Source organism: Tupaia chinensis, unplaced genomic scaffold (assembly GCF_000334495.1).
Source record: "Tupaia chinensis unplaced genomic scaffold, TupChi_1.0 Scaffold145208_1, whole genome shotgun sequence".
In the NCBI taxonomy this organism is placed as follows: Eukaryota; Metazoa; Chordata; class Mammalia; order Scandentia; family Tupaiidae; genus Tupaia; species Tupaia belangeri.
Window position 1 is genome coordinate 960,228 of NW_006205068.1, and position 14,851 is coordinate 975,078.

At 42.0% G+C, this 14,851-nt stretch overlaps 1 protein-coding gene across 3 annotated transcripts in view; it reads right to left on the reverse strand.

The window, feature by feature from the left end:
• The window catches only part of CHST12 (carbohydrate sulfotransferase 12), a 39,045-nt gene that overhangs the window by 6,409 nt on the left and 17,785 nt on the right, over positions 1–14,851 (reverse strand). The window contains exon 2 of one of the 3 annotated variants that reach the window (XM_027768029.1): positions 555–775. The exons of the other annotated variants lie outside the window; for them this stretch is intronic. The gene's annotated coding sequence lies outside the window, so the exon portion shown is untranslated. The remainder of the gene's footprint in view (positions 1–554; positions 776–14,851) is intronic. 3 annotated transcript variants of the gene reach the window in all.

Here is a 14,851-nt window from a genome sequence, read left to right on the forward strand (position 1 = left end):
GGGAGAGGGATAGAGGGAGAGAGAGTGAGAAAGCAAGCCACCAGGTCCAGGACTTGAACCACGGTCGGCCAAGTGGGAATCCAGCGCCTTTAACAACCATGCCACCTGCCGGCCCCTCCATGTATATTTTTAAAAAGATCAACTATACAGGATGAGAGAGAGAGATCTCCAAGTGGAATATATAGGAAAAGGGATGATACTAACCCCCCTCAACGAATGTGGAGCTATTTTCTGTTAATACACAACCCTGAGGTGTAGACCCACAGACTGCCCTGTGGGAAAACCCTTGCAGGAGACTCACCACCTGTGCTTGTGGCATCCCTATAACCTCAGCCAATCACAGAAACAAGACTGGCCTTGGCTCATGGGTCTCTGAATGCACTCTTCTCTTTCAGGTGTCAGATTCATCTCTTTCTTTCCTAGATTTTCCCTTTCAGGGCATGGAGAGTAATGGAAAAAAAAACCAAACACACTCATGTTTAGTGGGTATGACCTGATGTTCTAGGATTTCTGGAAGAGCCCAAAGATCTGGACCCTTGTTTTCTGATACTCACCCCTCTTTGTACTGCAGTTACATGCACATGTGTCTTAATCCACCTGTGGAGGGTAAGTGGGGTCCTCACTGGGCAGGATCCAGTTTCCTCCATAGCAGCACCTTGATTACAACAGGCTCTTAACAATTCTTTTTCTTGGCCCCAACAAAAGGGAAGCAGTTGCAGTAGCTGAGGGTGCTGAGGTCCAGAGGTGGAGGGCCATCCTTGCCCTACTCCTGATCCTAATGGTAAAGATGTTATATATCTAACAGTATGGTGTGGCCTGTAGGTTATTTTGTAGGCATTCTTTATCAAGTTAAGAAAGTTTTCTTTCCTGAGCTAAGAGTTTTTATATTAAGTAGATAAATGATCTCATAACAAGGATCAGACAAGTGGCACAGTGGTAATGCAACTGAATCTACATGGAAAAGGTCCTCTGTTTGTGTCCTGGGACCTCCCTGAGTACACCAGGTACACCATGACCCAGGCCAGGTAATACTGTGGGTGGACTGTGGCATGAAGACCTTGTTGGGGTTGCCTAGCTCTCTCTCTCATGGAAATAACTAAATCAACTGAAACACTGACTTTATTACAAAAATCATGAAAAATTGGAAGGACTAGAGGGGAAATATTCTGTTCCCTCTTACATGGCTGTGTTGGCATTCTCTCTTCTTCCATTTGAGTATGTTCATGGGTGTGAATGGAAGGAGAGCAAACGACACTGCAGAAGTTTTTCATACCCTCTTAACACTTGTACTCATGCAATTTTACAGCCATTTAAAAATTAGATCATAAGTACTCATGTTATTTAAGTTCTTAAGACCAACCCTTTCAAGGGTATGTAACAGTGAACAGTTTCTTGCAATGATGGTAAAATGACATTAAAAAAAAAAGTTTGGAGACCAGCAGTTGGCATAATGGCTATGTCACTGGACTCCCATGTAGTCAGCCATGGTTCAAGTCCCGGACCCGGTGGCTTAAACTCATGCCGGGTGTGTGTGCGTGCCCAGGATCTTGAGAGGAGAATGGAGGAGAAGGGATTTCAGCGTGGCCATCCCCCTGGGGGGTGATTTCTCACTTTCTGTCTCTGTCTTTCTGGCGAGCATACGCACCCTATAGCAAAAGCCTCTCCAAAGAAAAAAAAGTTTGAAGGCTGAGAAAGTAAAATACTGGAAAAAAACAACTTAAAATGTCGAAGCTGAGTTTCTATTTTTAAGATCAAGACTTACAAGTAGAGTGAAGATTAAGTGGTTTCACAGTCACATCACAGATACAGGCATACACCAAGGACCAAGAATCCCTCCATCAACCCCTCATTTAGTGCACTAAGAAATAGATAAGGGGATTACTGGGCCTGGCGACTTAAGAACTTATTTTCCAGCCAAGGGTATTGCATGCACACTAACAAATGCCGGTAACTACAATACTTTATAAAAACGAAGCGTTCCATAGATACGTTACTTCACCTACTCTACACGGCAATCTTTGGGGAGCACAGCATTACCTCTCTGACAGCTGAAGAAACTGAGGCTCAGAGGTGTAAAATCAGCACCTAGCTCCTAAAGTTCAAGCCCGACACGACCCCTCAACTTCCTCACTGTTGAAAGTATTCTTTCTGTTAAATAGTTGGGTTGAGGTTTGACAGACACCCAGATGCACATGTACTGTACAGTCTGATACATACGGAATGCAAAGCACTTGTGAAACAGGAGGGGAAACAGCTCCATCACTCCAAAAATCTACTCACACCCCCACATCTTCCTCCCCATCTCCTCCCTCAGCAATTGCTGATCTATTTTCTGTCACTATAAATTAATTTGCATTTTCCAGAATTTTACATAAGGAGAATCAGAGTAGCTACTTTCTTTTTTCTCTGTCTTCTTTCACTCAACATAATTCAAGATCTACCCACATCGTGCATATATTGATAATTCCTTCCTTTCTATGGCGGAGTAGAATTCCATTGTAAAAAAGTATCGATGCAGTAAACACCAGAGTCCGTTACAAAGCTACACAACTGCACACACACGCACACACGCACGCACACACAAATACACAGGCATTTTCCCAGCGCTCCTCAGGGATCAAAGTCGCAAGTACAAGTTTTTTCATGCTCAAATCTGGTAAGGATCATGTTTCCTTAGAGGTTAAGGACTTTTGTGTCTGCCCCAAATAGACAAGAAAACGACATTGTTGGGTTTCCCTGGTTTTTTTTTTACCCAAAAGATACAAAGGTACTCGCCCTTGAGCAAAAGAACCCCTAACACAGCAACAGAAGCAAGGCCCCACTCGGAGCCCAAGACAGGCTGACACTGCGGCTATGCTCTGCAGCAGGAACCAATCAGCCTCCTGTGCCATGGCAGTGGTGGAACGGACTCACTTGACACTTTTTTCATGGAGGCTGGTTCTCGAGTTCAAAAGAAAACATGTCTTCTTTTAATAAACTATGTTTAAAGGCACTCTAATATTTTCCTCATGTAGTATATTAACATTAAAGTGCTAAAATCTTTCCATCTAAAATACATTTAATATAAAAGCTTTGCTCTTAGCCTATCACCTGCTCTCAGTCTGACTGGCCACCGCCAAGCCCTCTGAATGGAGAATTGAGAGCCGCGTCCTGGTCCCACACACCATGAGCTGGGAGACAGGCACCACGGCAGCCTCCCAGAGCCCTTTCCCCATCAGTGCTGTGATCGTAGCAGTTACTTACATTTCTGACTGGACCCCTCAGCATGGCCAGTGAAAGGCAGATACACTGAAAGCCTGGTTATAACCCAGTTACTTAGTGAGCATGGACTCCAAACTAAGGGAAGAGGAAACTGACCAAGACCCCCTTCCCTGAGAAGCAGAAAGTGCCTCCCTCCCATGGTCAGCGCAGCTGATGAGCCTGGTCCAACACTAGCCGGCATGGTCGCACCCCACCACACACGACCCTGGCCAGTGCTGTAGCCTCCTACAGCTTCTCATCAGCACTGACTCTGGGAAAAGAGACTCCGGGATTTGCAGCTCAGTGCTCGCTGCTTTTGCCAGCAAGGCTGATGTTAATCACTGTATTTTAAAGTTCTTCCTGGGACACAACATTTGCTCCGCCTACTAACCTGAAATCATGATAATCCTGTCGGAGTATTCCCCCAATCCCACCAAACTATCTTACCAGAAAATTCCTCCATGAGCACCTACATGTGCTTACTTAGAATTTACTCAAGTAGCATGACCTAAATCCTTCTGAGGACTGGGGATTTTTAATTAAAGGTTTCTTCCTCCACTTTCCTGATGAGTGATTACCAACCAGGCACCTGTCACCTGGGGGATTTGCTGGCCACCTGCTCCTATAGCTGGTGCTTCAGAGGGCAGGCATGGGGGATGCAGGTTGCTGGCACCACATGGCCCAAGTCAGCATCTGCCAATGCCCTCTCGCCCCAGAAGTCACCTACACCACTAATCTCATGTACCCTTTTTATGCTCATCCATTCACCAATAAACGTTTGTAGAGAACTAAACACACTGGGCAGACATCGTCTTTGGCACTAAGAATACCATGGGGAAGGAGACAGGGTCCACCTCATGGGGCTTATATTCTGGAGGGGAGACAGACATGTTCAGATAAATGAACCAGAAAGTGTTATGTGCTAATATGTACCACAAAGAAAATAAACTAGGGAATAAGTGAGTGACCAGGTTTATTTTAGATGGGCTAGTTAGAGAGATGAACATTCATGTGAGATGAACATTCATGTGGAGCTCACAATGGCAAGGAAAACAGCCACAGGAAGGCACATGGGACAGACGGTCCCAGGCAGAATGAGCTGCAAGTGCAAAACCTGAAGGCAAGAACAAATTTGTGAAAAACAAGGGGTAAAGGAGGCCAGGGTGGGATGCCATAAGCCAAGTAGAGTGTGGAGGAGATGACACTGGACAGGTCAGATCCTGTAGACCTTGTAAAGAGTTAAATAAAATAAGAATGATGAAGGCAGTTCACCTGAATTCAACTAAATGTACTTAGCCATTACAGGGGGACAGAAGGAGAGAGAAAGAACATAGCTGGGTCAGGTGCTCATTGCAGACCATAAGTCCATGTCCAGGTGACAAGGTGGGGACTGTGCTACTCCCTCCATGGCATCTATGGAAGAAATACTGGAGGAAAGACTGGCCAGGTCTAAACTTCCAGGAATAAGGCAGCAGAGTTCATTATAGGAGAATGAAGGGCTTTTCAAAGGAAGTCTAGTCCCATATCAATACACCAGAAGATACAACTTAGTACAAAATGGTTTCATGTAGATTTCCCTAAGGTTGTGAGATTTAGATATCACTGAACTGATTTCTTTTATTAAAAATTTATCGATCAAGTGTCACTATTCTTTTTTTTTTTTTTGGAGAGATTTTCACTATAGGGCATGTGCGCTCGCCAGACAGACAGAGAGAGACATAGAGACAGAAAGCGAGAAATCACCCCCCAGGGGGGATGGTCACGCCGCAATCCCTTCTCCTCCATTCTCCTCTCGGGATCTTGGGCACGCACGCACACGCGCCCGGCGTGAGTTTTAAGCCACCGGGTCCGGGACACGAACCACGGTCGACTACGTGGGAGTCCAGCGACATAGCCATTACGCTAACTGCTGGTTCCCAAGTGTCACTATTCTTCACAATGGTTATATAAAATGAAGGTCGTAACTGGAGTCCCGCCTGCCCTAAGAGTTAGGAAAGCCCTGAGAACATCAGGGAATAGTGATATAGAACTTGGAGAAGGATAGTACATTGTACATTGGACTTTTTGCTAAAACTAGCACACAGGGCACTTTAGTACCAACTGGAATATACTAGTAGCTACTGGAATATACTACTAATATATAATAACATACTCCAAACTGCGTTAGAGACATGTTACTAACAGATGCATACACGTATGTAAGATGAGGTGGCTGCACGACTATTTGTGAAAATGCACAGTTAGATGTCTAGAAGAATATTACCAAGATAGAACACATCAGTAAAAACCCTTGCATAGCAGGCACTCAGGTGACTCTGATTTATATCTTTATGCTTCTGCACTTCAATTTATTTCTGTTTACATTAAGCATTTAATGTTTTCTATTATGCTGTCAGAAAAAAACATTTTTGTTCTTAAAAAAGATAATAATAAAATGTTAAGGCCTTACAAAAAGGAAAAAAAAGACAAACTAGACTTTGTGAAAACTGAAAGCTTTTGGGGGACCAGCAGTAAGTGTAATGGCTATGTCGCTGGACTCCCATGCACTCGACCATGGTTCAAGTCCCGAACCCGGTTGCTTAAACACACGCCAGGCACATGTGCGTGCGTGCCCAAGATCCCGAGAGGAGAACGGAGAAGGGACTGTGGTGTGGCCATCCCCCCTGGGGGGTGATTTCTCGCTTTCTGTCTCTCTGTTTCTCTCTGTCTGTCTGGCGAGCGCACGCGCCCTACAGCAAAAACATCTTAAAAAAAAAAAAAACTGAAAGCTTTGAGTAGCAAAAAATACTACCAACAGAATGAAAATGCACAGAACAGGAGAAAGTATTTTGCAAATCATATATCTGATAAGAGATTAATACATAGATAATGTATAGATATAGATAGGTATAGATATAAATAGATAATATATAGAGAATTTCTAAAACTCAGTAACAAAAACGAATTTAAAAAAACGTAAAGGTCTTTGCTACAGTGTGCATGCACTTGCTGGAGTGACAAGAGAGAAGTGAGAAATCATCCCTGGGAGGAGGACCACATCACAATCCCTTCTCCTCTAGTCTCTAGACATTTGTGCCCAAACATCTGTTGTGATTTTCAAGCTGGTGGGTCCAGAACTCAAATCGCAGTCGGCCATGTGGGAGTCCAGCACCTTAAATGTGACACCATCTGCTGGCCCCTAAATTCTTTTTAAAAAACCTGATTCAGGGACCAGCAGTTAGTGTAATGGCTATGTTGCTGGACTCCCACGTAGTCGACCGCGGTTCGCGTCCCGGACCCGGTGGCTTAAACTCACATTGGGTGCATGTGCATGCGTGCCCAAGATCCCAAGAGGAGAATGGAAAAGAAGGGATTGCAGCATGGCCATTCCCCCGGGGGGCGATTTCTCGCTTTCTATCTCTCTCTCTCTGTCTTTCTGGTGAGTGCACACACCCTATAGCAAAAACCTCTCAAAAAAAAAAAAAAAGAAATGGAAAATAACAAGAATTAGGAGGATGTGGAGAAATGTGAACCTTTGTTGGTAGGAATGTAAGGTTATATATCTGCTATGAAAAACAGTATGGCAGTTCCTCAAAAAATTAAACATAGAATTACCATGTAAAATTACCGTATGATCCAACAATTCCACTTCTGGGTATACACCCAAAAGAACTGAAAGCACAGTCTTGAAGAGATATTTGTACACCCATGTTTACAGTAGCATTATTTACAATAACTGAAATATGGAAGCAGCCCAAGTATCCACCAGCTGACGGAAGAACAAACAAATAGGGGTTCATCCATTTAATGGAATATTATTGAGCCTTAAAGATGAGGAAAATGCTGATCCATAAACATGGATGACCCCTGAAGACATTATGCTAAGTAAAATCAGCCAGACATAAAAGGACACATATTGGAAGATTCTGATTATGTGAGGTCCCTAGAATAGTCAAATTCAAAGAGACGGGAAGGAGAAGTGTGGTTGCTAGGAGTTAGGGGAGGGAAGAATTGGGAGTTAGTGTTTAATGGGGACAGAACTTTAGTTCTGCAAGATGAAGAGAGTTCTAGAAAAGGGTGGTAATGACAATTGTACAACAATGTGAATTCATGCTTCTGAACTGTAGACTTCAAAGTGGTTAGAATGGCAAATCTATGTAATGTATATTTTACCACAATAAAAAAGTTGGAGAGTAAAAAAAGAAAATAAATTGGAATTGTAATAGTGGACTTGGAGATATGGTTGAGTGAATAAAGCAAAACACAGGAAAGTGTGTTAGAAAAAAAAAAAGTAAGGGGGCAGCAGAGTGGCACCCGGTGTGCTGGTCCAGCAATGCTGGATCTGTATGGAGGATCGCAGGCTCAGTTTCCCAGGGCGTGTAAACACCTACGTGTGCACCTGTGACCCTGGCTGGATAGGGAGGCTGGGGGGGATCATGGTATGAGACCCAGTGAAGGGTGCCTTCTTTCTTTCTCCTTCTATCTCTCACTCTCTTAGAATTAAAAAAAAATAAAGGATATTAAATATGCTACAGAATTGTAACAGAAGGCTCAACAAGAAGCTACGCTTAAGCTACAACTTACCCTCATGCTCACAACCTCCTACCAGAGATCAGCAGGCTGACTTTACCTGCAATTCAGTTATTACATGAACATTAAATGTTTAAAAATATATAATGGGGGTACATGAAAACAAGACTTGTTTCTTACAGGAAGTAAGACATGAAGACAAGTCCAAATGATTTTAAGATGGCCAAAATCCTGCATGTCTGGCCACTCAACTTTGCAACGGCTCCCAGGCCCCTTGTCATGCTCTGGAGCTCATGGACAACCAGATCTGCTTTGGGTGTATCCCCTTCCAGGCTTTTTCTTTCTCTTTTTTTAATTGCCAGAGAGAGATGAAGAGAAAGGGGGAGAACATACTCCTCAATGGGGCATAGTCAGGGTCAATCTAATCTCCTTCACTTCTTCATCCTGTCAGGATTTGGGGCACACATGCATATATGCTTGGCATGTTCCTCAATTTGCCAGAGCTGGGACCTGAACTGCAGATAGCCATGTGGGAGTTGACTTCTTTAACCACTAGGCTATGGGGCCAACCCTAGGCCTTTTCAAATCAGGGTGGAGAGCCCTCAATTCATGCTCCTGAGATAACTTTTACCTATGAGCGTAGAGGCCATGGTTCATTTTTAACATCAAGGGCAGTCCTTTCGTGTTGCCATTTCTAACCTCAAACAAGCCACATAGATGGCAGTTGTAAAAACAAGACAGGCTGAGTACATGAGACATCTCGGTGAGCGCTGTCTGTGAAAGGAAAGAACTGTGGCTGCTTTAAGACACACAGGGATCTGAAGTTCATGGGTCTCAGAACTGCGAAGGGTGAGAAAAGGGAGACTACTATTAGGTCGTTGGGAAAGTCGTGCCGTATTTGTCGATACATAAATGCATCGTGATTTTCCCAACTACCCGATAGGTAGCATCCTCAACACCATCATCAACACATTTTACCTTTTAAAAGGTGGTTTGGACATCTAGGAGTTCCTGATAACCAAGGTGACTGAGGCAGCACCGGCCGAAAGCCCAGTAGTACTCTGCTGCCATGTGGGGATGAGAGAGGCACACGGGAGAAGTGAGTTGAGAACAGCCCAGCTGAAAACTGAGGTCATGATCCCCAATGCTTCAAAACATGTCAAGACAACACTGACCTCATAAGGCAATTTTTCACTCAAATCATAAGGGCATGAAATCCTAACAGAAGTCTCCCACTACTAGAGAGCAGACGCCCACTTATTAAAAAAAAAAAAAAAAAAAAAAAAAAAAGCAGTCAACAGAAGCCCCACGTGGTTAGAAGTAGCAGCGCTCAGAGAGGCTTCATAGATGAAACAATTTGCAGTCAGCCTCCTTCCTCCAGCAAGAGGATCCACAGAGGGAAGTCTCACCCAGAAGCTTCATCCACCAGGAAACAGCAGGAGACGGGTACCTTTCTACATGGGCTATGCCAAATACCCTCCTAAATACTGATGATAATTAGGTTTAAAGCCAAACACTCAGATTAGGCAGTCATTTCTCAGCGTGGGGTGGGGTTTTTGTTCATTTGTTTGTGCTTTTTAACTTTCTATAGGGCACATGCGCTTGCTGGAAAGAGACAAAGAGAGAGAGAAGGATAGTCAGAAAGCGCCCCTGTGCAGGATGGTGACACTGCAATCCCTTCTCCTCCATTTCTTCCCCCTTTAGGAATTTTGGGCATGCATACACACACACCTAGCGTGTTCCTCAAGCCACTGGGTCTAGAACTAGAACCACGCAGTTGGCCATGTGAGATCCAGCAACCCCAACCACCACGCCACCACGCTGGCCCATTTCTTTGCTCTCACACAGCATGTGCCAAGGGCAGATTTGGTGCCCTAGGAAGCAAGCACCAGTGCTGACTGCCCACTTGAGGCCATGGGTCTGAGGGAGCCTACACACCAATAGCAGGTAGAAGCTGGGGAAAGAACGGGCAGGGGGCACAGGCAGCTGTGGCTTTAGCTCCTTCACACTCAGCTGCATGTTACCCTGCTGTGTCGGTCAGGCATCCTGATCTGGAAAAGAGGGTCACATGGCCAGGTCCACATTAAGACCTGTGCCATCTACATTTTTATAGCAGAATTGATGTCTTCTGTACAAAAAGATCAAGTGATGTGTGGTGGGTAATTTTAAGTGTCAATTTGACTGGACCACAGGATACCCAGATATTCGGTTAAACATTATTCTGAGTGTGTTAGTGAGGGTGTTTCTGGATGATAGTACCATTTGAATCAGTGGAGTGAGAAAGCAGATTTCTGTCTCCAATGTGAACAGGCTTCACCTAATCCACTGACAGCCTGAAGAGAACAAAAAGGTGAGTAAGAGAGAATTTGTTCTCTCAAGCTTGGACAATGGTCTTCTACTGCCTTCAGACTCAAATTCAGACTTGGGCGATACCATTAGCTCTCCTAAGTCTGAACTTCTCAGCTTCTCAACTTCTCTATAATCGTTTAAGCCAACTAGTTTTTTAAAAATAATTTTTATTTATCATTATTATTTATTTTTAAAATTTGCTACAGGGCACATGTGCTCACCAGAGAGAGACAGAGAGAGAGAGAGAAAGCAAGCCACCAGATCTGGGACTCGAACCATGGTCAGCCATGTGGGAGTCCAGTGCCCTTAACCACCACACTACCTGCAGGCCCCTAAGCCAACTCTTTATCATTACTCTATAGACTGTAGTCCCTTGGTAACCATGGGAGACGTATATAACTTAGGCAAATCATCCTGTATTCTTTAAATGATCTCTAGCTTTCTTACAATACCTAATACAACATAAATGCAATGTAAATACTTGTTATACTGTCTGTTTAGGAAACAATGACCAAAAAAAGTATGTACCTATTCAGAACAGACACAACCACTGTAGGCCTGTTTACATAGCACACAATCTAAGGTTGGGTGAATCGGTGGATATGGAGGGCTGACTACACACACACACACACACACACACACACGCACGCACATACATATATGTTACTGGCTCTGTTTTTCTGCAGAATATGAATGCAAATATTTGCTTTGTCATTTGAACTCAAGTGTGTGTGTGTTTACTGCATTTTATAAACAGAAGTAATTATACCTGTGAGAACTCAACACCAAGTGTTAAAAGTAGAAACTAATGTACTTGGCATTAAGGAAAGGAATGTCAAACACAGGGGATTTCAGCCACTCTCTGACACAGGTATTCCCAAAGGAGAGCTTGAGACTCATTTTTTTCCCAAACCCAGTCATTCTAGCACCATCTGTGGAAAGACCCTTCCATTCCTTCCTGATTGGATCACTCTGGCACCTCTGCATTTTCTTTCTTTTTTCCATCAGGTTTATTGAGGTATGATTTATACACATAAAACTCATTCTTTAAGTGTATAGTTTGATGAGTTTTGGCAAATGTACCCTACAATTAAGAAACACTGCAATTAAGATATACAACATTTTCATCACTCCCCAAAGTTCCCTCATCCCTCCCCCAACAGCTAGCTGCAAGTAAACACCAATCTGTTTTCTGTCTTACAGTTCTATCTTTTCTAGAAAATCATGTATGGAATTATGAGGTATGTAGGCACCTATGTATTGCCTTTTTCACTAGCATAGTGCTTTTGAGATTCCAGGTTGTTGCTTATATCAGTAGTCAGTTCCTTGTAATATTCTGTTGTATGGATATACTGCTATTTGTTTATTTATTTCCCAACCAATGAGCTTTGGAGTTATCTCCTTTTTTAGCTATTATAAATAAGCTGCTATAAACTTTTTTTTTTTTTTTTGCAATGGAGGCCAGACGTTTTTTGCTGAAACTTACAAAAAGTCAGAAAGATGGTATAAAAATATCAAATGGATTTTTCAGCTCCTGGAAGGTTCTACAAGATCCATAAAAGTAGCTATTCTGTAACAATGTCTAGGGATTTTGTTTAAAGACCAAACAGACCATCAAAGCATAATAAACAAATCTTATCAGTTATTATTCAACTATAAAATTTTAGAGGCTCTACATGGAAATCAACAATATACTGCAGAGAGAAACTGAAGTTCTAAATAAACGAAGAGCTACATCAAGTTCATGTATTAGTGGTCTCAGTAAACTGTTACATGTCCATTCTTCCCAAGTTGATTGCTAGAAGCACAGTAATCTCAATCAAAATCTCAGGAGGCTTTTTGTAGAAATTGAAAAGCTAATTTTAAAATTTTTTAGGAAATGTAAAGGACCTAGAACGGCCAAAAAGAGCTTAAAAAAGAAGACTAGAATTTGAGAACTTACACTAGGTCATTTCAAGACTAACTACGGAATGCTAAGATAATATACAAGGATAGAAACACAGATAAATGAGACAGAATAGGGAGTCCAGACAGAGACTCACACGTATGTGGTTCATTTCTTTTCAAGAGAGGTGCCAAAGTAATTCAATAAGGAAACATCAGTCTTTTCAACAAATGGTGCTGAAAGAACTGTATTTCTATATGGAAAAGAATTCATCTCAACTCCTATAACTCATACCATATACAAAAATTAACCCATGATGGATCACTGTTCTAAACATAAAAGCTAAAATTATAAAACTTTCAAAAGAAAATTATATGACTCTGGAAAAGGTGAAAATTTCTTAGGATACCAAAAGCACAAATGGTAGGGGAAAATTTTGCTAAATTAGACTTTAGTGAAATTTAAAACACAAACTCTTTAAAGTTCACCATTAAGAAAATTAAAAGGCAGGTCATAGGGGAAAATATTCACAATATATATATCTAACAAGGGGCTTATATCCAGAATTCATAAAGAACTCTTACAAAATAAGAAAAAACTAAAATCACCCCAAGCTTAAAAAAAGCAAAAAAACTGGAACAGACACTATACAAAAGATATATAAATAGTCAGAAAGCTATCCAGATTATTGTTGTATACAAATTACACAAAATTTAAATCACTCCAACTTAAAAATAAGCAAAAAACTGGAATAGGCACTTAACAAAAGTTATACAAATAGTTAGAAACCTATACAAATTATTATTGCATACAAATTATACAAAATTAAAATCACCCCAATTTTAAAATAAGCAAAAAATAGGAATAGATACTCCACAAAAGATATACAAATAGTTAAAAAGCTCACAGGAAAGTGCTCACCATCACTAGCCATCCAGAAATGCAAATTAATATGAGATAAGCTCCTGCTGCTGGATGGCTAAAGTGAAAAAGAAACAAGGAGTATGGTGAGGTTGTGGGAAGCTGGAACCACGGAGGTGTACAACGGTACGACTACTGTGGAAAACAGCCTAGCAGCTCCTAGCATATTTAACCTAAGTCAAACCCTGTAAACCAGAGCTGACTGTACATCCAAGTAAAAATAAGTTAACGAATGGCCACAGGGATGAGAACAGAAGGTTGATTGATGTCCAAGAAAATATGAATGAAAATCAAGCCCAACCTGGCTTTTAAAGTGAAGTAACCAGGCCCAGAGCTGGCCCTGGGCGCAGAGGCCATTAGCTCACACTATGCCCTCCTTTTCTTTGGCCCCTAACCCTCTGGTCAGCCTGCAATTCCACTTCTGGGTAGCTTGTCCAAGAGAAATGGAAATGTGCCTACAGAATGATTTGCACAAGAATGTTCATTGCAACTTTATTCAAAAAAGCTAAAAACTGGAAAAATTAAAAAAGCAAAGCAAGGCCCACCCACAAATGAGCAAATAAACAAACTATGTGTACTCATTTAACAGAAAACTATACAGCAATAAAAAAGACTGGCCCACTGGTTCACACAACAGTACATGCAACCACGTTGGTTGTTCTCACAGATACTAAGCTGAGCGAAATCAGCCAGATACAAAAGAGTGCACGATTCCATCTCTGCGAAGTGTACCAGAGGCAACAACGGTGACAGAAACAACAGACTGCCAAGGAGCACAAGGAAGCTCTGGGTGACATGAATGTCCTATTATGTCGATCCGAGTGGTAGTTACACAGGTGGGCACATTTGTTCACATTCACTGGACTGCACCCTTAAAATGGGTGTGTTTTATTATGTATAAATTATACCTCAACACATCTGATTTAAAGCTAAAAAAAGCAAAGTTAGTGATCTTATGAAGTTGATTTCCATAGTCTAAGACTTTCAATCTGAGAACCAGCAGGTGGAGTGGTGGGTAAGGTCCTGGACTCCTACACAGCCAACCACAGTTCAAGACCCAGAGCTGGCAGCTTGCTTTCTCACTTTCACCCTCTCTCTCTCTCTGTCTCTCTCTGATCAAATTTAAAAAACAATAATAATAATAATAATAAATAACATTAAATATATATATAAAAAAAAGACTTTTGGCCTCAATACCATGACGCAGCTCTCACCAATCTCCGCAACACAGAATAAAACACCAGTACAAAAAACATTTAGAGACTGGGAAGAAGAAGGAAGGAACACAGAGACCAAGTTCAGCTTCTGCAAAACAGACTATGCCAAGTCACTTTGTCTGAGTTTCAATTCTTCATCTACAAAACAAGAACCTATGCCTTCCCACTAACCAGAGCTATGGAGAGTACGAAAATCAAAGGGTATCAGCCAAATGTTTAAAAAGGTAGTAAAACACTCTCTATGCTATACCACCAGCTTAACTTTTTTAATAGGCCATAGATTAGTTTATTCATAGGGAATAGGTTCCAGAAGCTCAGGCTCCTTTCCATTGGTTCTCACAAAGTGGTTTCTCTGGGTGGAGCAGGCTGGTGCCTCAGTTGAATCCAGGTACCTTTCTCTTTGGCTTCCCTCTTTTTCTGGTCATTTTCCTTCACACGTTTTAGGAAGCTATCTCTGCTCTTAGAATGTTTCATATGCTCAATATGCTCATTCATTTTCTTGGCAATAATCTTGCCCTTAACTTGTCTGTTTACAACAATGCCAACAGCATGCTGGGTAACGCAGTAGACTTTTCCAGTTTTGCCATGGTAACATTTGTGGGTATTCCTTTTTTGAACAGTACCCATTCCCTTGATGTTTATAATATCACCTTTCTTGTAGATTCCCATATATGTTGCCAAAGGAACCACTCTGTGTTTTCTAAAGGGCCTAGAGGACATATATGGGGGC